Raw genomic sequence first — 25,655 nt, 5'->3', positions numbered from 1 at the left:
ACTTCTGGCTTCCCTTGGGACCCATCATAGTACAGAGTCACATTGCAAAACAACCAAAACTAACGTTTTATAAAGCATGGAAAACATATATAACTTTATAGAAGTCTCTCAGACTAAGGGCATTATGATTCAGAGCACACAGCCCAATTTCTAAGAATCACCAGAGACGTCCACCTCTGCAGTGCCACTCGGTACAGGGTGACAGCTTCAGTTCCACCTCCGACCCCCACTCCCCACCCTCAAAACCTTTTAAACTCTTACCTGAAGCTCCCCGGCTCGTCTCTGCCTCACAGCCTTTTCCTTTCAGGATTGTTTCTTCCTAAAAACAGCTCCTGCTTCTGCAGCATAAACCTGCCTGGTCTTTCCTCCTTCCTGACTTCCATCTTGCCGCTCCAGGCCAAGGAAAACAGGCACAGCTGTGAAGGCTCATTTACCTTCGTCATACCTTAATGTTCATGTACTCTGAATATTTCGTCTCTGTCAGAATCCCTTAAGGGAATTCTGCCATTACCTTGAGCAAAAATCCCTCTAAAATGGCTTTTCGCATGACACTGACCGTCTTCCTGCAGTTTCTCTTCAAAGCGGCTCTGCAGACGTTTTCTGTAAAGGACCAAGTAGTAAACATGTTTGCCATTGCAGGTTTTAAGGCCTCTGTTGCACCTACTCAACTCTGCCATCGTGGCAGGAAAGCAGCCACAGGTGCTATATACGTGAAGGGCGGCTGTGTTCCAAAAAAATCTTTATTTGTAAAAACCGGCTGGCGAGCCCCGCTCTAAACACGGCTTCTCAACTGTAGCTGTGCGTCAGTATCACCTGGGGAGCTTTTTAAACTCCTGGCACTCTGGCCACACCCCAGACCAATTAAATTAGGATCTCTGGGGGCGGGACCCCAGCGTCAGTATTTTAAAATTCCGCAGGTGAGTCCAATTGTTACCGAGTCCAAGCTCGCTCTGCCCCCCGCAAGACAGGCCAATGAATCGGAGACGAGGTGCTGATGCAAGGAAGACGACTTTATCCGGAAAGCCGGCAGACGGAGAAGATGGCGGACTAGAGTCGCTGAAAAACCATCTTATCGGGGTCTGGATGCCAGTTTCTTTTATAGCACACAGAGCGGGAGGAGATGAGGACGTAAAAAGGCCGTAAGTTTTGCAAATGTCACCTGGAACGGCCAGCCTCAGGGAGGGGATGTGTTAGTTTCTTCTTGCCTGTAGCCATTCACAGGTGGGAGGGGTCTGGATGTTTCCCTGAACAAAGGCACTTTGGTTTAACATTCAGGCAGAGGGGCAGGGTTCCCCGAGGCGGGCCACTATGTCCAGACAGTATCCTTTTAGTGAACAAAAGCAGCGGAAAGCAAAGGTTAAAGTAAAAGAAACAGGGCTTCCCTGGTGGCGCAGTGGTTGAGAGTCTGCCTGCCAATGCAGGGGACACGGGTTCGAGCCCTGGTCTGGGAGGATCCCACATGCCGCGGAGCAACTAAGCCCGTGCGCCACAACTACTGAGCCTGCGCGTCTGGAGCCTGTGCTCCGCAACAAGAGAGGCCGCGATAGTGAGAGGCCCGCGCACCGCGATGAAGAGTGGCCCCCGCTCGCCGCAACTAGAGAAAGCCCTCGCACAGAAACGAAGACCCAACACAGCCAAATAAATAAATTAATTAATTAAAAAAAAAAAAAGTAAAAGAAACAGATCCAGTATGTAGGCAGATTTGGCTCTTCCCTGTTACACGATGTGCAGCCAAGGTTGAAAACATCTGTTCTAGAATCTCTCATCAGTCCTGTATCCCACCTGGAGGATCGCGATTGAGCTGGCCCTGAGTGGGTTGCACATGTGCATAGATATTAATCACCCCCGCCCCGACAATGGCCACGTGGGGTCTCCTGTGAGTAGCCTCACTGCTTGACCCTATGTTAGAGTTATTGAAATTCCTTGAACAAGAATAGGTGGGGCATTTTTGGTTTTTTTGGATAAGCTAAATTTAACTATTGACTCTTTTCTAAACTGAGAAATATCAATGCATTCAACTGACACTTGGTTCTACAGGCTACATTTAAAACTGTGATTTTAACAGGATTGTCTCTCTCGAGTGAGATTACAAAGAACTTGGTGTTTTCTGCCAATAAATCAGAAATTCACTCCTGAGTCCACAGCTGTGCTTCTTCTCAAATCTTCCAGAGCACGTCTGAGCTGGTCCCAGTGGAGGGCTGGATTAGGCTAATACTTCCCTATTTTCATTAGAAGCCAGGTTCAAGCAGATGAAAATGCTGTTCAAGTCAATCTGAAGTTCACGTGTCCACAACCATTTTACTTGAAGTACAACACTTTCTAGAGACAAATGCTTCGTGGATAGGACTTCATAGGACCTGATGTATTGCTTCCCTGCCGTCACTGAGGAAAGCCTCGCAGCTGGCCATCGCCCAGGAGACAGATCAGCTGCTTTCCCCTTCCTCGGAAGCCTTGGACTGTCATGAACTTTCAGTGTCTTCGGAGTATTGACCTAACAGGAAGGCACTTCCCTCAGATTTTAGAGCTTGTAAAAACACTTTGTCCAGTATGGAGCTAGGATTATGAGGGTTAGGGGAGAATAAATGCCTGTGCACGTCCCTTTCCCCCTCCTCTTAGTTCGTGGAACACGTGTTGGCTCATAGACTTTGGGCTGAGTCCCTGCAGAGTCCGCTCATGGCCTCACATACGATTAGCTCACGGCACACGCCCTCCCTGGTCCCACTGGGTTGACCAAAAAGGCTATATGAGTTTATTAATGCAGGCTCAAGGGCGGCTAAGGATCCTTGCAAGAAAAGAGGGCAAATTCAAGGTCTTTGGGCGTCTCAAGAGGCTTTCTGGAAAATTTCTCATAAGGGCAATGACTCAAGGTGGTCCTCTCCAAATTTTCAGTCCTTTCCACGGCAGCTCTGGGAGGAACTTAAGAACAGTGACCTATTTGGAGGGTTGGCAGGGTCTCAGAGATATGTTGGCAAAGAAATTCATATTATCTTGAGAAAATATTGTTGGTGCACATGAAAAAGGTGGAGGGGATCTGATGGAGACTGGGGAGGGAAATAAAGCCCCCTGACTTGTGAGCGTTCCACTCCCCATCCCCACACCCACCCCTGCCCTTGGCACTGCTATTGAGTCCTTTGGATTCCCAACTTGAGTGGTCTTGTGTAGACCTAGAATCGGACTGGGCATTTTACAATGACTAGCTCTGACTTGAATGAAGAACTGTAATGCGAGTAGGAAAAAAGTATGCTGCAGAGGGTAACAGGTGCCATTAGTATCTTTGCACAGAATTTTCTAGAAGACCCACTTTCTGTTCTGTGCTTAGTCAAGGCCTTCTTGTGGCTTGTGGGAGGGCAGAAGTGTCTAGACACATGGCCACATCCAGAGAGAAGCAGCCCCAGTCTGTTATTGCCTCCCCAGAATCCAGCATAAGACATTCTTTCTGGCCCTGACCAAGTTCCTTGCTCAGTGCCCGGGGATGCTGAGGCCAGTGTTAGATGTGTTGGCACAGGATGGCCTGTCTTGACAAGGAGCTTACCAGCTGCCTAGAGAATCCGCACAAAACATGAATGACGTCATTTAATAAGCACCAGCATTACTGGATGAATAACTAAACTAGGAGGCAGGATCCCATTAAAATCAGAAAGGGAACAAGGAGCTCTCCACCACTGTATTAGTTAATAAAATTCCAGTACAGATATAGGAACATTATTATTGAAAATGAGAAAACAAAAAGTATTATTTGGAGATGATATAATTGCCTATCGAGAAACCCCAAGATAATTAAAAACTGGTTATCTTTATGGATGTTTAGTAAAATGGCTGGTTAAAGATATGTGTATTAAAGTAACAAGCTTTCCTGCCCTCCCCAAAGTAACAAACAAAAAAATATTGAATACATGAGGTTTTGCTCCACCTCAAAATATCCAGATATAACCTTCATGTTAAAAATGAATATATAAGGAACGTTACAAAATTTACTGAGAGAGTTCAAAGAAAAAAATATGCAAAATCATAAAAGTAAATGAATATATACCCCCATATAATCAGGTGAGAAGAATGACTATTATAGAAGCATGTTTTGTCCAAGTTAGCTTATCGATTTAACACAATTCCAAGAGTAATTACTTGAGCTGCACTGCTAGACATTAAAGCATAATATGAATTTAAAAAAATTATGTCAGTGGATCCTGGTTCAATACTACCTTTAGAAGAAGATGCATTATTTTATTGCTCTACTTTCTGTGTGTACGTACACACACACACACACACACACACACACACATTAAAAAAAACTGTAGAAATGGAAACATCATGACCCTAGCATGAAAATGGATATATTCATCAATGGAAACAAAGCAAATGTAGAGAAAGAATCCTGATATATATGGGAAGATAACATATAATAAAGGAAGCATCACAAACCAGTGGTCAAGAGATAATTCATCAAAGAGTTAAAAACGATTGACTGGAGGAAAAGTGTTATATTTAGATGTCACATCATACAAAGAACAAAATGCAAATGCTTTTAACAATTGCAAAAAATAGTGAGAAATGTTGATAGTTGACTGAAGTGGGGAAGGACCTTTAAAGTATAAGTCAGAGAGAGAAGTAAAAAGGAATAAGATTATTATAGAATAAGGTAATAGGATTATTTCCTTAAGAAAATAAGAAAAGGAATAAAATTATTATATTTGACTATATAAAAGATATAATTTATTTATGTCAAAAAGATTATGGGGCTTCCCTGGTGGCGCAGTGGTTGAGAATCTGCCTGCCAATGCAGGGGACACGGGTTCGAGCCCTGGTCTGGGAAGATCCCACATGCCGCGGAGCAGCTGGGCCCGTGAGCCACAATTGCTGAGCCTGCGCGTCTGGAGCCTGTGCTCCGCAACAAGAGAGGCCGTGACGGTGAGAGGCCCGCGCACCGCGATGAAGAGTGGCCCCCGCTTGCCACAACTAGAGAAAGCCCTCGCACAGAAACGAAGACCCAACACAGCCAAAAATAAATAAATAAATTAATTTAAAAAAAAAAAAAAAGATTATGGCTTTATAATATATGTCTATAATTTCAAGTACGGTTTTTCCCAGCACTGAATGAATATTTTAACTTTTAGAATTCAATTAATGTTTTATGTCATAAGATTAGAGCATAAAAACTATATTTTTCTCAATTAATAAAAGAATTCAACAGAAGTAACTGTGATAAAAGCTTCGAGCAGACCAGGAATAGAAGAGAATCTCCTTTACCTGACAAGTTATGTCTGTTACCAACCTTTTTAGCAGGTATCATACATACTTCATCAGAAACTTTGGAATCATTTTCCCATTTACACCAGGATTGAAAGAATAAACTCATTGGTCAATTTTGCATTGGGGGTTCTAGATAAGCAAAGAAATAAGAGGTCTAAGAATACTTCAAAAGGAGATAAAACAGTCCTTATTTATAAACAATATGATTATCTCCATAGAATATTCAAGAGAATTTACAAAACACTTTTAGACTGATAACAAAGTTTGGCAATGTGCTGGGTACAAAACCAACATACTAACATTTTTTGCATTCTTACACATAGTAATAACCGCTTAGAAAATGTTTTCAAACAGCGTTCTCATTTTTCATAGCTATAAAAAGTATGTTTCATAGTTACAATACCTAAGAATAAATTTATACAAGATGTGCAAAACCTTTTATGGAGAAAATTACAAAACAGTACTGAAGAGTGTAAAATTTAATCTGAATATATGCAGAGATATAGCAGGTTCATGAAGAAAATACAAGATTAGGAAGACGACACTTGTCCCCATATTAATCTATAAATGCCATGGAATTAAAATTAAAATCCCAACAGAGTTTTCTATAGAAGTTGCCAAGCTGACCCTAGCATTGGTATAGGAGAGAAACGAGACCATAATAGGATTCTCCAGAGAAACAAAAGCAATGGGACACAAAAGAAGATTTATCATGTGGAATTGGGAACTGGCTCATGCAATTATGGAGGCTGAGAAGTCACGTGATCTGCTGTCTGCAAGCTGGAGGCCCAGAAGTGCTGACGGTTTAATTCCAGTCCTAGGAACTAGGGGAACCGATGGCATAAATCCCAGTCCAAAGGCAGGAGAAGACCGAAGTCCTAACTCAAACACGCAGGCAGGAAGGGAAAAAATCCTCCCTTCCTTTGCTTTTTTGTTCTATTTAGGCCCTCAGTGGACTAGATGATGACTGTCCACATTGGGGAGGGCAATCTACTTTATTGAGTTCACCAATTCAAATGCTAATCTTATCCAGAAACACCCTCACGGATATACCCAGGAATAATGTTTAATCTGGGCACCCCGTGGCCCAGTCAAGTTGACACATAAAATTAACCATCACAAAAGCCAAGACACAGCCAGAGAGCTTGCTCTACCAGATACCAAGACTTATTAATTAATTACTTATTAATCGTAATGTAGACAGCATGCTATTTGAGTTGGACAAAATAGGCCCCAGGCACATACAGAGACCTGATGCTGGACAGAGAGGACCCTACAAATCAGGGTGTAATGTATGAACTAGTCAAGAAATGAGTCTGGGAAAATTAATTATCCTTCTGGGAAGAAAATTAAGTCACTATCTTACACCTTGCAAAGACAAATTCCAGGCAGATTAAATATCTAAATGTACAAAAGAAACCATGAAAACATCTGGAAGAGAATAAAGGAAAATCTCTTTATGACCCTGAATAAATCCTGAGGATTCCATAGACAAGCACAAGAAAAAAAAACCCTTAATTAAGGAAAAGGTAGCCAAATATAACTACACTAAAATTATAAACTTAAATACAATGAAAAAACATCTTAAACAAAATTTCAAAGACAAGTCATAGGCAGGAAGAAGATATTGAGTGCATATAATCGGCAAATGTTAGTATCTAAAATATGTAAAAAAATTTTTATAATTCAGCAAGAAAAAGACAAATACCCCCCAATGGGCAAAATACATCAAGAAGCAAATTCACAGAGGAGGAAATCTGAATGTCAAATAAATGAAAAGTTGCTCTATTTCTTTAGCTATGTGGAAAATGCTATCTCATAGCCAACAGATTGGCAAAATGAAGAAAAAGGAGGTTTCATATACATTGTTGGTGTAGATGTTACCTGATAAATCAGGATGGAGAAGAATTTCTCACTCCACCTTTGCGGATCTGTAACCTAGAGAAGGTCTCTGACCTGTGCATGAGGAAGCATGCATCAGATTGTTCTTTGCAGCATTGTTTATGATGGTGAAAAATGGAAAGAGCTTAAGTGTTCATCAGCAGAAGAACAGGCAAGTAGATTGTACTATATTCAGTAACAGAATATTATAGAGCAGTTCAAAAGAGGGAACTAGAACAACAAGGGTAAAACTCATCAAAACAATGAAAGAACAGGCAAGCTGCTGAATAACATCCCATACGATGCCACTTTCAAAACTATGGTCTTATTATGGATACATGCACATATGGTAATAGTATAAAATATGCAGAAGCTTGATACCGGATGGGGTAATCAGTACAGAAAGAAAGGGAATACATCAAAAGGTGGAAATGGAGAATGTCAAAATGTTAACATCTGATAGACCGAGTGTTGAGCACGTGGCCGGATGTCTGTTACACCACTCTCTAGATTAATATATGTTTGAAGCATTTGATAACAAAATGGGGAAATTGTTGCCTGTATTTTATAAATTTCTTCCTGCTTGTAGAAAGTTTATGGCAAGAATCTTATTTCCCCTAAAACATTTGCCATCACATTTGCTCCAAAACAACAGCTATTACTTGACTTCTTATTCTATGACCTGTACAACCGATAGTTTCTCAATCTTATATACAGTAAAAATAAAAACATCTTTAGAAAACTTTACTATTCTTATTTACCATGATATAAATTCTAAGCTAAAAACTGTGTCTTTGCTGTGCAAACACAATTTCAAATATGTGTGCCTTCTCCTTTCCAGCCCTCAGCTCTACAAATTGTAGCTTCTAAGTCTGTCCTGCATAGAAATTCCACGGCCACCAGGTCATGTGGCCCTCCAAACACCATGGCAACATAAGTGTTTAGGAAGCTCTGGAGTTGTCCTTCTCCATCAATGGCCAGAATTACAACTGGAGAATTATGAGCTCAACAGTCTATGGAACAAAACTAATTCCTTCTATTCCGTGTATGTTGTGTGAGCATAAAACATCTTGGACATAGTTAATGCGTAGCTTCCATCTGGCATTTTTCATATTATGTAAAATTGTTATGTCAGCAACAGATGGTAGAGCTAAGTGTTAGGAGATCTTACTTATGCCCAACTATCAGGTTTGCAAATCTGAACACTAAACAGTTCGCAGGTCTGTGGAAATGCACGAGGTGCTAGATTTTCTCCTGTCGCACTGTCTTGCAAAATATTAGTTTCTTGTCTGTTTCTCCTTCCCTCCTTCCTAACAATCCTTGATTTTCTTTTGATATCCTCATCTGAGCTCCTGAGCTGACTCCTCCACTATTAGTTCAGCAAGCCCTTGGCACATGTTTTCAGTAAATTGAAGGACTTACAAGCTTGTACGAGTAAAGTGTTCATATCTCTGTCTCTCACCTGATGTGACCAAAGAAGATGCTAGACATGATTTCTTCCAGCAGCCATTTAGTCACCATGAGGAAACCTCAGATTTAGGATGAAGCTGGTGCTGAGGACAGTGGAAAGGAGACTCAGAGAAAGCATGAGTCTTTAACATTATCAAGTTGTCAATTACCTATCACCTGCCCAACCTCTCGACATGGTTTTGGTCAGGTGAAATATTCTCTTGTTCAAGTCTGTGTGAGTCGGGGTTTCTTTAACTTAGAGCCCAAAGCACCTTGATAAAAGATGGAGAAACTTTAATATTCATTAATTTAGAAGTCTCTTGCTATAAAATTCATGAAATACAGTTGATCTTTGAACAAAGCAGGGGTTAAGGGCATCAACCCTCTACACAGTTTAAAATACACACATAACTTATAGTTTGCCCTCCATATGCACAGTTCCTCTGTATTTGCCATTCCGTATCTGAGAATTCACCCAACTGCTCACAGATCGTGCAGTACTGTAGTATTTAGTATTGAAAAAAATCTAGGGAATTCTCTGGCGGTCCAGTGGTTAAGACTTGGTGCTTTCACTGCCCTGGGCCTGGGTTCGATCCCTGGTCAGGGAACTAAGATCCCACAAGCCGTGAGGCGTGGCCAAAAAAAAAAAAAAAAGAAAAAAGAAAAAAAATCTGTGTGTAAGTAGACTCACGGGGTTCAAACCCATGTTGTTCAAGGGTTAACTGTACAAAGAAATGGAACCATAGACCTGGATCAAGAGCATTTAACTTCCTGTTTCCCCACTTGGAGGCTACTGTGTTCACTGTCATTCATTTGCAAAGCCGGAGCTCTGAAATCCAGCCTAGGACAGAAGGCTGGATTTACAGGTCTTACAATTGCTTAGCACTTCACAGCTTTTAAAATACTCCCATATATATGATCACCTCATCAACCATGTGAAGACAGCTATGTAGGCATTTTTAAAAAGTAGAAGTTCAGGGGAGTTCAGTGACATTATCAAGGGCAAACAAGTTAGAAACAGATCTAAATTCAGGACCACTGAATTTTCTGCTGAGTCTCAAGGACTCTTCAAATATTACATATAAATAAGACTTTGTGGAAGAAAAAACCCTATCAATACTTAATTATGTGATGATAAGTGTTTTGGAAATTGTAATGGTCAGGATGGGATAGGTTATGCTGCAGTAACAAATGCCCCCAAATGTCAGTCGCTTACAACACCAAAGGATTATTTCTCATTGTTGGGAACAGTTGGGTTGGTCAACACCTCCGCTCCATGTGGGCCTCACTCCAGGCCCCAGGCTGATGGAACTATCTCTATCTGAATCATGGCTGGTCATCATGGCAGAGAAAAAGATGCATAGCAAATCACATGCTGGCTCTAGAACCTCTGCCTGTAAGTCACACGAGGTGGGTCCACTCTCATTTCATTGGCCAAAGCAACTTATACAACCGAGTGTGACATTAATGGGGTAGAGAAGGATGATCCTTCCCTAGAGAGTGCTAGTGACTATGAACACAGAAGACTTTCCATATTTCCAATGAACTTCTTTTCTAATTCTGTGTCCCTAGACCCAATAACATACAGACTTAAGAATGAACATTTCACAGGGCTGTGATGTCACTCAGGGCTGGATGTAACTCATGATTGATGTAGTAAAATGTTTCTCAACGTGCATCCTCAAGAACACTGGTTGTGTGAGACATTGCTAAAGAATGGCTTGCATGGTCTTATGATTTGGGAAGACACTATATACCAAATTCTCCATTATAACTTGGCAATTGATGGTAGTGTGTTCAAGTCTCTGAGAAGTCTTGCAAAATGCTGGACTTTGTTTAATCTCAAAACTTCTAAATCTATTTCATCATGGAGATTTTAATTTTTCTTAACTTTGTTTTGTGTAATACCTATTGACATCCCATAGCACTATGTTCCCTGGCTACACTTTGGGCTAGCTTGCTACAGTAAAACTGGGCTTGTGGTCAGGTCCAGGGTTTTAGCTCCACCTCTTTCACCAAACAGCCATGTGAACTTGGCACACCATTCATAATTCTTTAATTTCCACATTTGTTAAATGGAAATAACATTTCCTGTGAGCCTCTAGTGAGATCATTAATGTGAAGACTCCTTGAATGATATAGTGTTTTACACATGCCAGGAACCAGCCTTGGACAAATATTTCAAGAAGATCTGTCTCTTCTCTTTGCACTGCCCATGAACCCATGTCTTCGAGCCTGTGTCAGAATGGGGATAAACCATCACACGGGCTTGATGTGAGCTGTAGCTCATATGCTTATTTTTACAGCTCAGCTGTAAGCATCAAGCCCTCCTCTCCCTGATGGCTCCCAGATATGAACTGTATATAAGATAGTATCTGGGAACATGCCTTGTAAACTGTGAAGTACGATACAGATTCATTAATTTATGAATGAGACCTTTTCCCTTTATTAGGTATTAGTTCTTTTCAAGATTTTGTTAAACAGTAAGTTGCCTTTCAAATGCTATATTTATTTCTGAATTCAATAAAGAGTTCTCTTTGGACATTTTGAGAATATACATATACATACAAGCACATTTTCATTCATTCATTCATTCTTGCAGCAAGCAGATATTGAGGGTGTATATTTATATGTGTATACATATACACACACACATACATATATATGTACAAACACACACATACATATACCTAGTTTTATCTTCCCCTAAATTTGAAGTGGATTATAAATACAAGGTGGAACAAAAGATAAACAAATAATTTGATGAAAAGGGGGAGAAAAACTTAATTAGGGGTGGAAGAAATAAAATGAGTCCAGAAGCAATTCGGCTCCACCCCCCAGAGATTCCATAAGGTCCTGCCCTGATGTTTTAGCCATTGGACACAAGCTTGACTTTGAGCTCTCAATGCCGATACAAAGACTAAAACACAGTCCACTGAAGATTTCCTTCAAGAAAAGCTGGGAATGCAAATGATGATTTGCTATATTCCAAGTTTTAACTGTTGACAGCTAATTTAAATTCGTTTAAAAACTGTGCACTAAACAAAATATTTGTGAAAGCTGAAATCTAGCGCATGGGTCTCAAGTTTACAATCTCAAATGCCTGGGTTGGGGGAGGGTGGCTTTCACACGGGGAGAGGCACTGATGCCGGGGCCCACTCTATCAAATGGATGCAGCACAGAATCTGGAGGAGGGGGAGTGCTATGAACTGAATTGCGTCCCCCTTGAATTCATACACTAAAGCCCTAATTCCGTATGTAATTGTATTTGGAGATGGGGCTTTAGGAGGTAATTTAGGTTAAAGGAGGTCATAAGGGTGGAGTCCTAATCCAATAGGATTGGTGGCTTTGTAAGAGGGGGACCATCTCTCTCCCTGCGCATGCACTGAAGGAAAGCCCTGTGAGGACACCGTCTATAAGCCGGAAGAATGCTCTCACCAGAACCTGACCCTGTTGGCATTCTGATCTAGGACTGCCAGCTTCCAGAACTGTGAGGAAATCAAGTCCTCATGTTTGAGCCAGGCAGCCTGTGGTACCTTGTTATGGCAGCCGGGCAGACTAACACCGGGAGCTTAGTCTGCTTTCCTGGCCCCTGTGAGGGATGAGCTCCTGAGTCCCTCCAGGCAACCCCCCCAATGGCTCATTCATCTCTTCAGGATTCTGGAGACATGTTTTGGCAGGAAATGAAAAGGAGAGAAAAAGACTTGGGAAGAGTCTTCTATTTGCAGGCTGGGCTCCCAGAGGAAGTGACACAGGCCAGCCAAGATGAGCAGCAATGAGTTCCTGGATTCGGGAAGACTTGCGACAGGAAGGCTCCTGTCCCCAACACAGCTGCTGCTCAAGGTGTATTTCGTAGTTGGTATAAACTTTAAGAACCTTAGTAGCCTGCTTTGTGGTTTAATAGCATTTGATAGCCCAATTACCAGTCATGCCCTCCTCAGGGTTTTAGACAAGCAAAGGAGGTTTTGTAAGAGAGCAGAGTTAAAGCCAGAGAGAAAAGCAAAAGCCGTTGTGTCATTGCTAATGGGGAGGCTGCCTTTCTCTTCTATTTGCATCTCCCCAAGCGGGTACCAAGGGAAGCCTCCAAATGCCCGCTCCAAAAGGGAGCAGCTCTTTTTGTGAGCAATGTCACCTTAAGCTACCAGGGGAGCATAATACATTATCTGATCAATTTGTGCATCTGGGACTAAGTCCTTTATAAGACTGATAGAAAAGTTGCTTTCAGATGAGTTCCACTGAGCATATAATTAGTATTTGATGATAAATGAAAATTAGTCCATGCAAAACACAGATACCATTCAGAAGCCTTCCAATACATCTTCACGTTATATGACTGGACTTTTCAGACTGAAATGAACTGCCCACAACCTACATTTCCAAGGTCTTCTGCTTCTTCTTTTCTCCATTCACTTTTGGTTACAGACACCTGGCTCTTCAAATATACCCGCGAATACTACCAGATATGTTCCTGGAAGGATTCTAAATCTAGGTTTGTGGATGCAAAGCCCAGCTATGACCATTACTCCGTGACTCTGGCCAAGTTATTTAATATCTTTGCGCCTTAATTTCTTTTATCTGCAACGTGGGGATGACATTAATAGTACTTACCTGCCAGGGAGGCTGTGAGGAGAAAATGAGTTAATATTTGTAAAACTTTTGCAACACTGCCTAGGAGATGGTAAGTTTTACGCGCTTATTAAATAAAATGCCTCTGTGCCTTCGTATGTGCTTTTCCTGCTGCTCAGATGCTTATCCTCTACTTTGTCAGACCCCAACCTACTCCTACGACTTTTTTAACAGCTTTACTGAGGTGTGACTGACATGCAATAAACCACACATATTTAAACTTTTGACATATGCAAATTCATGGTTACCAAAGGGGAAAGGTGGTGAGGGGGAGGGATAAATTGGGAGTTTGGGATTGACATATACACACTACTGTATTTAAAATAGATAACCAACAAGGACCTAGTGTAGAGCACAGGGAACTCTACTCAACATTCTGTAATTACCTAAATGGGAAAAGAATTTGAAAAAGAATAGTATATGTGTGTGTATAACTGAACCACTTTGCTGTACACCTGAAAGTAACACAACAGTGTAAATCAACTAGACTCCAATATAAAATTAAAAAATTTTTTTTAAAGTTTTGACATGTATACATTCATGACCACATTACCCCAATCAAGATAATAAACATATCCACCCCCCCACAAAGGTTTCTCATGCCCCTTATAATTCCTTTCTTCCCTCCCTGTCCCCTCCTCTCCCACACCTGTTAGTCTGCTTCCTGTCACTATAGATTTGTTTGAATCATCTAGAGTTTTATAACAATGCAATCATAACATAGAGCCTTTGGTGTCTGGCTTTTTTCACTCAGCATAATGTTTCTGAGGTTCCTCCATGTTGCAGCCCATATAGCTCTTTTTTATTGCTGAGTAGTCTTGCATTGTATAGATAGGCTACGATTTCTTTATTGGTCACCTGTTGACAGACACTGCGGCTTTGTCTCTTTGTAACAGTTGTTTTCCTAGTACCTTGAATGCTGCCTGGCACATAGTAAGTACTCAATAAATAATTTTAAACAAATGAATGGAAGAATGTCCTTCTGATGTGCTTCAACTTGTCCTTGAAGCTCAAGTTAGTGCTGCCATGAATATTATGCAACCATTACAAACTATGTTTTCAAAGAATATTTGATCATATATAAGAATGCAGATTGGGACTTCCCTGGTGGCACAGTGGTTAAGAATCCGCCTGCCAATGTAGGGCACACAGGTTTGAGCCCTGGTCCGGGAAGAGCCCACATGCCGCGGAGCAACTAAGCCCGTGTGCCACAACTCCTACTGAGCCTGTGCTCTAGAGCCCGTGAGCCACCACTACTGAGCCCGCGTGCCACAACTACTGAAGCTCGCGCGCCTAGAGCCCATGCTCCACAACAAGAGAAGCCACCGCAATGAGAAGCCTGCACACCACAACGAAGAGTAGCCCCCGCTCGCTGCAACTAGAGAAAGCCCACGTGCAGCAACGAAGACCCAATGTAGCCAAAAATATAAATAAATAAATAAATAAATAAATAAAAAAGAATGCAGATTGATGATGATAGTAGGTTAGGCCATAAAAGGCAAAGCCCCAGAGTGTATAAAGGCATAGTATGCATGGAGAAGGCCTCTAATATAAAAAATATCAACAGATGTAATCTCTTTGACTTTCCTTTTAATACTTGCCATATTTTCCAAAATTTTGACAATGAAAAGAGATAAACCTTTTTTCAAAAATGGAATTAAAAATTATTTTATTATTTTTAAGAATAATCTGCTTAAATGTTACTTCCTCCATGAAGTCTTTACCATCTCCCTCAGGCAGCATCAATTACTCCTTCTGTTGGCAACATGATATGTATCAGTCAGCTCTTGCCAAAGTAATACTGCCTAAGAAATCACCCAAATCTCAATGACGTAAAACTACAAGCCTTTATTGCTCACTTTTGGATCTGCAGGTTGGCTAGGTGGGGGGTACAGTGCTTTGCTTCAGGCAGGGTTTGACTGGGCCTCTGATCTTCTCCTGACGTGGCCTTCTCCTGGAAGAGATGAGGGCAAACACGTGATGCCTCTCAAAGCTGAGGCTCACAACTGGCGCACAGTCCCTTATACCCGCATTCCATGGCCCAAACAAGACACACGCCCAGGTCACGTCACTGGGGCAGAATGATCCCTCCCATGGAGACTGGTGGGGGTAGGAGGATACATACCTGCTGAACAATAATTTAATCTACCACATGAGAGAAGAAAAAACACGCTGTGGGGGTCTTTAAAACTTGGCTTTGGAAGCTGGCTGGACCACTTAAGGGCCAAGTGCGCTGGGGCAATTTATTTAAGCCCTGTTTCCCCTTTGTTAACTGGAGATTATAAAGTGCTTGGAAGAGGGGTTGGGAGCTTTGAACACGAGAGCTGTGTGCTGACCATGCACAGGCGCCAGCCAGAGCTCCCTCTAGAGACTCTGCTGCTGGGAGCCCAAGTGTTTCACAGCCTCAGCTCTGGATCCTCCCGTGGGTTTGCACTGAGGCTGTGCTTCCCCTAGGCTGCAAGTGGGCGACAATGAAGCACAGCAGAGAAACCCTTTCAGGCCCACTGCTGGGGGACAAGAGACTCCTCTGACGGGAGATGAGCTTGAAGATGACCCATTGATATGGCCCATGACTTCTTAGATGGCACTGCCGTCTGAGGGCTCCCTTCCCTCCCTCCTCTCACCCGCATCAGACCTGCACCACAGCCGGAAGACTCCCCTGGCCTGCTACTGTTTCCTCCACTCCGTCCTGCACAGGGGTTTCACCAATATGTCTCTAGCACGCTTAATTCATCACTTCCTCTTGGCATCCGCTTCTTGGAGGACCTCGACTGACACAGACTATCAAGTACCTAGAAAAGGGCCGAAGAAAAACTATGAACTCAGTACATCTTGTTTTTTTAAAAATTTTTTTAACATCTTTATTGGAGTATAATTGCTTTACAATGGTGTGTTAGTTTCTGCTTTATAACAAAGTGGATCAGCTATACATATACTCATATCCCCATATCTCCTCCCTCTTGCGTCTCCCTCCCACCCTCCCTAACCCACCCCTCTAGGTGGTCACAAAGCACAGAGCTGATCTCCCTGTGCTATGCGGCTGCTTCCCACTAGCTATCTATTTTACATTTGGTAGTATATATAAGTCCATGCCACTCTCTCACCTCGTTCCAGCTTACCCTTCCCCCTCCCCATGTCCTCAAGTCCATTCTCTACATCTGCGTCTTTATTCCTGTCCTGCACATAGGTTCCTCAGAACCTTTTTTTTTCTTAGATTCCATATATATGTGTTAGCATATGGTATTTGCTTTTCTCTTACTGACTTACTTCACTCTGTATGACAGACTCTAGGTCCATTCACCTCACTACAAATAACTCAATTTTGTTTCTTTTTATGGTTGAGTAATATTCCATTGTATATATGTGCCACATCTTCTTTATCCATTCATCTGTCAATGGACACTTAGGTTGCTTCCATGTCCTGGCTATTGTAAATAGAGCTGCAAATGAACATGGTGGTACATGACCCTTTTTGAATTATGGTTTTCTCAGGGTATATGCTCAGTAGTGGGACTGCTGGGTCGTATGGTAGTTCTATTTTTAGTTTTTTAAGGAACCTCCATACTGTTCTCCATAGTGGCTGTATCAATTTACATTCCCACCAACAGTGCAAGAGGGTTCCCTTTTCTCCACACCTTCTCCAGCATTTATTGTTTGTAGATTTTTTGATGATGGCCATTCTGACCGGTGTGAGGTGATACCTCATTGTAGTTTTGATTTGCATTTCTCTAATGATTAGTGATGTTGAGCATCCTTTCATGTGTTTGCTGGCAATCTGTATATCTTCTTTGGAGAAATGTCTATTTAAGTCTTCTGCCCATTTTTGGATTGGGTTGTTTGTTTTTTTGATACTGAGCTGCATGAGCTGCTTGTAAATTTTGGAGATTAACCCTTTGTCAGTTGCTTCATTTGCAAATATTTTCTCCCATTCTGAGGGTTGTCTTTTCATCTTGTTTATGGTTTCCTTTGCTGTGCAAAAGCTTTTAAGTTTCATTAGGTCCCAGTTGTTTATTTTTATTTCCATTTCTCTAGGAGGTGGGTCAAAAAGAATCTTGCTGTGATTTATGTCATAGAGTGTTCTGCCTATGTTTTCCTCTAAGAGTTTGATAATGTCTGGCCTTACATTTAGGTCTTTAATCCATTTGGAGTTTATTTTTGTGTATGGTGTTAGGGAGTGTTCTAATTTCATTCTTTTACATGTAGCTCTCTGGTTTGCCCAGCACCAATTACTAAAGAGGCTGTCTTTTCTCCATTGTATATTCTTGCCTCCTTTATCAAAAATAAGGTGACCATATGTGTGTGGGTTTACCTCTGGGCTTTCTATCCTGTTCCATTGATCCATATTTCTGTTTTTGTGCCAGTACCATATTGCCTTGATTACTGTAGCTTTGTAGTATAGTCTGAAGTCTGGGAGCCTGATTCCTCCAGCTCTGTTTTTCTTTCTCAAGATTGCTTTGGCTATTTGGGGTCTTTTGTGTTTCCATAAAAATTGTGAAATTTTTTGTTCTAGTTCTGTGAAAAATGCCATTGGTAGTTTGATAGGGATTGCACTGAATATGTAGATTGCTCTGGGTAGTATAGTAATTTTCACAATGTTGATTCTTCCAATCCAAGAACATGATATATCTCTCTATCTCTTTGTATCATCTTTAATTTCTTTCATCAGTGTCTTATAGTTTTCTTCATAGAGGTCTTTTGTCTCCCTAGGTAGGTTTATTCCTAGGTATTTTATTCTTTTTGTTGCAGTGGTAAATGGGACTGTTTCCTTAATTTCTCTTTCAGATTTTTCATCATTAGTGTATAGGAATGCAAGAGATTTCTGTGCATTAATTTTGTATCCTGCTACTTGACCAAATTCATTGATTAGCTCTAGTAGTTTTCTGGTGGCATCGTTAGGATTCTCTATGTATAGTATCATGTCAACTGCAAACAGTGACAGTTTTACTTCTTCGTTTCCAATTTGGATTCCTTTTATTTCTTTTTCTTCTCTGATTGCTGTGGCTAGGACTTCTGAAACTATGTTGAATAACAGTGGCGAGAATGGACATCCTTGTCTTGTTCCTGATCTTAGAGGAAATGCTTTCAGTTTTTCACCATTGAGAATGAAGTTTTCTGTGGGTTTGTCGTATATGGCCTTTATTATGTTGAGGTAGGTTCCCTCTATGCCCACTTTCTGGAGAGTTTTTACCATAAAAGCATCTCCTCTTGAGTAAACATCTGCAAAAATACCAATCAAAAGATGATGGCCCAACTAATAATAAGATTCAATTCTGCATTTTGCTGGTGTCCAGTTAAGAGATGATGTGAGTAAGGCCCACCATCACCTGTTCATTTGATATTATAAAGACTGGCGATAAATAATGAATTAGAAATACATATATTACCTGAACCCCCAGGAAAATTCCATCAAATTTATGAGGCCCATCAAATCTACCCGGAAACTTGTAAGAGTTCAACGTAACACCCTAGTTAGAGACACAATCCTGTCTTTGACGAGATAACTGCAAAAAGCCATGGTAAACAAAAAAAGTGATGAACAAAATGATAACTGACCTGGATACCTACATATCCTTCTGTCACTACTAAGGAAAAACACACGTTATATTTAAACTCTAAAATCATAAGGGCTAATGCTTACTAGCATTGGTTGGGACAACATTTCTTACTTGAATACCTGTAAAAAAGGATGGCAACACAACAGTTAGGAACAATATCCACACTTACCTAGATATCTGAAGATCAGATCGTCTGTTGTGTGCAAAAGGCCCACCTTATCACTTATCTGGATGCAAGCCATGTCCCTTTAATATTATTATGAGGTTCATCATGACCTCTCAACAGGAAACTGGAAAACACATTGTGACGAATGTGTCTACGGACCCACCTTTACTACCTGGACCCTAAAGATAACCCTGTCACCACCACTCCTGCAGATTCATTAAATCTACCTGGAATCTTGCAGTAACTCCAAGGTGTAGGCCATTGCTAGACACAGCATTACCTCTTGGATGCTCACCTGCAAAAGAAAACCATGATTACTACTGTGACGCGCAGCTGTATGAGAATTACCTGGATATCTGCAAGTCTCTCAACAATTACACAAACATAAATTTTTTATAAAATATAAAACAGGAGGATAACACGGTTTCCAGAATTGGTGAAACACTATCAATTCTTACCTGAAAACCTAGCCCCCAAAATGCCAAGGCAAAACAGCAACAAATATCACTTACCTAAGCAGATGAAGACTGGACAGTCTCTGATGTGGTGAAAGTGCCTATCATCATTTACCTGGATAACAGAAATGTCTCTGAAAACAACCATTTTCAGGTTCACCACAATCTCTTGACATGAACCTGAAAAAGACATTATGATATATGTGTAAAAGGACACAACTTGTTCTAACAGGACACCCGCAAAGAACAATCACTACTTTCATCATTATGAGAACATCAGCTCTAACTGAATACTGGCAGTAAGCCAAGTCAGGAATATTCTCAGGTAAGCTGACATTTCTGAAGGGAACACATGCAAAATTTCCATGGTCACTACTGTGGCTGGGGCCATCATGCTAATTACATGGGTATGTGAAATTACCCAACACTCACAGAGAAAGACAAAAAGTTTCTTTAAAATATAATAAATGAAAACTCCTGGTTTCTAGAACTGGTAAGGGATCCATCATTTCCTATCTGAATGCCTGCAAGGAAATCATGGTAACAAGCGTGAGGGACACCATCATCACTTACCTGGCTACCTGGAGATCAGAAAGCCTGTGCTGTGGTTGAGGCCCACATCATCACTTACCTGCATCCCAGCCATGTCCCCCCATCCACGACCAATATTAGGTTCATTGTGATCTCTTGAAGGGAACCTGAAAGACATGTTTTGAAACATTTGTTACAGGCACAATTTTTTCTACCAGGACACCTGCAAATAATCTTGGTCACTTAATCATTAGGAGATACATCAACTTTACCTGGATACTTATAGTAATCCAAGGTCAACGCCAAGGTTGGAAAACTGTTATTTCTTGACTGGACACCTGTACAAATCCTATGGGTGGTACTGTGGTGGGGAAAATCATGATAAATACCTGTATACCTGTAACCCTTGAGCATTCCTAGTGTTAAACATAAATTTTCCCTAACATATCAAAAGTGAAAACTCATGGTCTCTAGATTTGGTAAAGACTAGCTGCTCATTTCTTACCTGAACACCTGCAACAAAGTCACGGTGACAAGCAGCACTGACACCCATCATCACTTACCTACGTACAGGAAGACTGGACGGTTTAGGCCCACGCCATCACTTATCTCAACACCAGCGACGTCCCTCCATCAACTGCCATAGAGAGGCTCGCTGCCCGGTCTCTTGGCAAGCCCTGAAAAACACATTGTGAAAAATGTGCTTGGTACAATGTCTCGTTCTACCTGTGCACCTGCAAATTCCCTTGTCACCTGTATCATTTTGGGACCATTCAACATTACTTGGATACTTGGAGAACTCTGAGGTCAAACCCTAGTAACACACACCTTCCTCCCATGAACAGCTACTTGCAAATATCCCATGGTTAATAACGCAGTTAGAACAATATGACAAGCTACCTGGATGCTTGCAATCTGTCTACCACTACAAGTGAGAAATACACGTTACCTCTGTACAAGAATACAGTAAAAATTACCACTTGCTAGTATTACTAGGGACAAATTAATTTAGCTTACACTTGCCAAAAACCAAGGTAAATATCAGATAGTTACATAGATATCTGAAAATAAGCAGCCCTCTAATGAGTTCATGTCACATCTCATACCTATGTACCCCCAAAGACCTGAACAGAATACCTGCAAAAAAAAAAAAAAATAGGGGAGCACAAGTATTAGGGACACCATTATCACTTACTCATTTGTGTGAAAATCACATGATCTGGGCTGTGGTTTAGGCCCAAACCATCACTTACCTCAAAACCTGCTATGTGCCTTGTTACCTGCTGTTGATAGGTTCACTGTGAAGTCTTTACATGAAGCTGAAAAAATTGTGTAAATTGTGTTTGGTATACATCTTATTCCACTGGGACACCCGCAAATTCCTTGTTCAATTCTATCATTTCAAGACACATCGGCCTTACATGGATAACTGGATATCTGAGATTAAACGTTAATAAGAGATACCTTCCTCTCTTGAAGGGAGGCCGGGAAGAATCCCAGGGTGAATAATAACCACTGATGGGCAGTATGAGAAACCACCTGGCCATCTACTGATCCATCTAGCACTCTGTGTATATAAAACCCATAACCCCTAAACAAGAATACAGTCAAGTATCCTGCTTACTGGTATTGTTGGGGTGAATTCAATTTCTGAACTGCATACGTGCCAAAGCCATACTTGAAGTACAGTCTTGAAAGCGTCATCATTCACACATATGAAAATAAGAAGCTTTCTAATGAGCTAAAGTCACATAACCTAATACCTGCATATTAGGAAAGGACTTAAGAGAACACTTGCAAAATGACAGGGTAACACTGTGTTAGGGAAATCATATTCATTTACCCAGATATCTGAAGATCAGATGGCCTGTCGCCTTCAAAAGGCCCACACTATCACTTACTTGGATAAAAGCCATGTCCCTTTAATGATCATTAAGAAGTTCACCATGATCCCTAGACAGGAACCTGGAAAACACATTGTGACAAATGTGTCTATAGACACAAGTTTATTTACTACCTGGACCCTGAAGATAACCTTGTCATGACCATCACTGCAGGACTCAGCAAATCTACTTGGAATCTTGCTATACTCCAAGGTCTAGGCCACTGTTACACAGACCATTACCTCCTGCATTTACACCTGCATGGAACCTTGGTTAGTACTGTGACTCATAGCTCTATGAGGATTACATGGATATCTGTCACTCAACAATCAGATGGTTAAATATCAATTTTTCTAAAATATAAAACTATAGGATAACATGGTTGCTAGATTTGTAAGGTGTCTACAATTTCTTACCTGACTACCTGCAAAAAAAGTCATGATAACAAGAAGTGTGAAGACACATCAGCATTACCTAGATATGTGAATGTTGATCGTCTGTGTTGTGGTTTATACTCACATCCTCACTTACCTCCATACCAACATGCTGCAACGTTCGCTACCACTGATGCGCTTACTGTGATGTGTTATCCTGAATCTGCAAAACAAATTGCAGTAAATGTATTTGGTACACATGTCATTCTACTGCTACACCCCCAGATTCCCTTGGCCACTTCTGGTATGATTTTGGTACCCATCAACACTACGTGGACACTTGCCTGCAGACACTGGGGTCAAACCCTAGGAAGAGATGCCTTCTTCTCAGAAGGGCTCCCTGCAATAATCCCTGAGCTAGTAATGCTGTGATGTCAACATGATAAATTACAAGAATCCCTGCACATGCATCTTTCATTAGTAGTTAAGTACATGTTACCTCTAAAGAAAAACATAAAAATATTATTAGTATTATTAGAGACATATTAACTTATATGACAAAAACTAGGTAAATATAAGAGTCTCAAAAATATTAATTTTGTAAATACTGATATTGGGAATGTCTCTGAGTTATTGTCACGTCATCTCATACCTGTTCACCATCAAAGACCTTAACAGGATCCCTGCAGAAAACCATGGTAACACTGTGTGAAGAGACAGCATGCTCACCTACCTAGGTGTCTGAGGTCAAATGACCTGTACTGGGGTAAAACCCACTTTATCACATACCTGTCAACTAGCAAGGTCCCATTCATGAGCACTGTTACGTCCACTGTGGTATCAGAACTGCTGGAACATGTAAAATCATACACGTCAAGTGTGTTTAAGGACTGAAGGACAACACTTGTTTGACATGAAAAAGAAAAAACCCAAAGAAAACAACAACCACAACAAAATCAAACAAATAAATGCAAGAAAAAACAGCACCAGCAAATAATCTTAGTCACTTACATCATTCAGGGAACCATCAATCCCATCTGAACCTTTCAGAACTTCAGTGTCAACATCAGTGCTAGAGACATATTTCTCTGAGCACCTGTAGGAATCTCATGGTCAATACTGTGAATCCAAACTAGGATAACTTAGCTGCCACCTGCATATGCCTCTGTCACAACTAAGGTTAAGCACACATTATATGTACACTCTAAAAAAAAAATGGCTAATGCTACTATCACTGATTGGGAAACATAATTTCTTAATTGCATACCTGCATAAAAACACAGGAACAGAAAAACTAGGAACACCATCCACACTTTCCCACATATCTGAAGATCAGATGGTTTGAAGGGGGCTAAAGGTCCACGTCGTCACTTACCTCAATACAATCAAGGCTTGTTATTGATCATTATGATCTTTACCAGGATGTCTTTGCAGGAACCTGAAAATCACATTGTAAAATATGTCTATGGACACGCCTTTTCTACTAGGACCCTGCAGATAACCTCGTTCACTGCCTTCCCTGCAGGACCTGTCATCAGCTCTCCCTGGGTTCATGCAGTCCTCCAAGGTCTATGCCACTGTTAGAAACACCATCCTCTTTTCCCTGCTCACCTGCAGAAACGCCACGGTCACTACTGTGCCACACGCTCAGTCATCATTGCATTCATACCCGGGAATCGCTCAACACTCACAGGGTTCAAAATAAATTCTCAAAAATATAAAACAGTAGGATAACATGACTGCTAGGATTGATAAAACACTATCATTTCTTACCTGAAGACCTGAAATGAATCACATGGGAAAACAAGTTTAGCCAATCAACACCGCTTACCTAGACATGTGAATGCAGGATGCGCTGACGTGGCGAAGGTGCACATCGTCACTTACCTGGACACCAGAAAGGACTCCCTATAACAACCATTCATTTCATCTTGATCTCTTGACGGGAACCTGAAAAACACATGCTACAGGTTCAAAAGGACAGAGCTCATAGCAGGACACCTTCAAACGACCTTAGATATTTCCTTCACCATGAGAATATCAACTCTACCTGAATACTTGTAGTACGCCAAGGTCGAGGGCATTGTCAAGTATGACAGCATTTCATTATGGGACACCTGCAAAGTTTCATGGTTACTATCGTGGTTAGGAACATCATGACAATCACCCAAATATGGCAAGTGTTCATCATTCACATGGGTCATTAAAAATTTTCTCTAAAATAAGATAAATGAAAACTCATGGTTTCTAGAATTGGTAAGAAGAGTCATTTCCTACCTGAATACCTGCAAAGAAAAAAGGTAACAACAAATGTCAGGGAAACTATTATAACTTACCCAGCTATGTGAATATCAAATGACCTGTGCTCTGGTTTACTCCATATCTGGTTTAGTCCATATCGTCACCTACCTGTATACAAGCAATGTCCACCATTAATGAGCATTATTAGTTTAACCATGATCTCTTGGCACAAACCTAGAAAGATAATATGAAATGTCTGTTAAAGGACACAACTTTTTCTACCAGGACACCCACAAATAATGGTGGTCACTTCATCATTAGGAGACACATCAATCTACCTGCATACTTGCAGCAATCCAAGGTCAACACCAACATCAGATAAAATGTCCTTCTTTGACTGGACACCTGTACAAATCCTATGACTACTTCTGTGATGGGGAACACCATGACAAATACCTGTATTCACATAATACCTCAGCATTCACACGGGTAAAAATGAACATTTCCAGAAACAGAACAAATGAAAACTCATGGTATCTAGAAGCGGTAAAGACTATCATTTCCTACCTCAATACCTTCAAAAATCATGGTAACAAGACAGAGAAGGACACATCATTACTTAGGTATACGAAGGTCAGATGGAATGTGCTGTGGTGTAGCCCCACACCAGCACTTATCTCCATACCAGCAATGACCCACAATAACGACCATTAATAGGCTCACCAGGATGTCTTGACATGAATCTGAAAAACACAGTGTGGAATATGTTTGGGGCACATAAATCATCGTACCTCTAAAGCTGTAAATTTCCTTGGTCGCTTGTAACATTTTGGTACCCATCCACACTACCTGGCTAGTTGCAGGAGTTCAAGGTCAATTCCTGAGAAGAAACACCATCTTCTCTTGAAGGGATACCTGAAAAAATTCCCAAGGTCAATAACTCGATCGTGGCAATATGATAAATTACCTGGATCACCTGCACATCTGTTCATCACTACAAGTATTAAATACATGTCATCTCTAAACAAGAATACAAAAAAATCTCATTTGACCCTAAGGGTCAAATTGATTTCTTAACTACACACATGCCAAAAACAAGGTAAATATAAGAATCTCAAAAACTGATTACATAGATATCTAAAAATCAGAATGTCTTTAATGAGTTAACGTCACAACATCTCATACTTGTATACTAGTAAAGACCTTGACAGGATACTGCAAACAAACACGGTAACACGAATGTTTGG

The 25,655-nt window shown here is 40.9% G+C and overlaps 1 long non-coding RNA gene across 5 annotated transcripts; it reads right to left on the bottom strand.

The window, feature by feature from the left end:
- Positions 1-570: 570 nt before the first annotated feature.
- On the bottom strand, positions 571-25,443 carry LOC309619970. 5 transcript variants are annotated; one of them, XR_014239316.1, is made up of 4 exons: positions 16,471-25,443; positions 15,839-15,995; positions 15,063-15,157; positions 571-600 (listed from the first exon to the last, which is right to left on the bottom strand). It is a non-coding gene; the product is annotated as an uncharacterized lncRNA (long non-coding RNA). The 5 variants fall into 5 exon arrangements; XR_014239319.1 differs by lacking the exon at positions 571-600 and having other exon boundaries at positions 14,856-15,157; positions 16,471-18,420; positions 18,588-25,443; XR_014239320.1 differs by lacking the exon at positions 571-600 and having other exon boundaries at positions 14,856-15,157; positions 16,471-19,048; positions 19,152-25,443.
- Positions 25,444-25,655: the final 212 nt, after the last annotated feature.

Source organism: Balaenoptera borealis, assembly GCF_965194805.1.
Source record: "Balaenoptera borealis genome assembly, chromosome: X".
NCBI lineage: Eukaryota > Metazoa > Chordata > Mammalia > Artiodactyla > Balaenopteridae > Balaenoptera > Balaenoptera borealis.
Note: the sequence above shows the minus strand (reverse complement) of the source record. Positions and strands in the feature narration are given on the sequence as shown.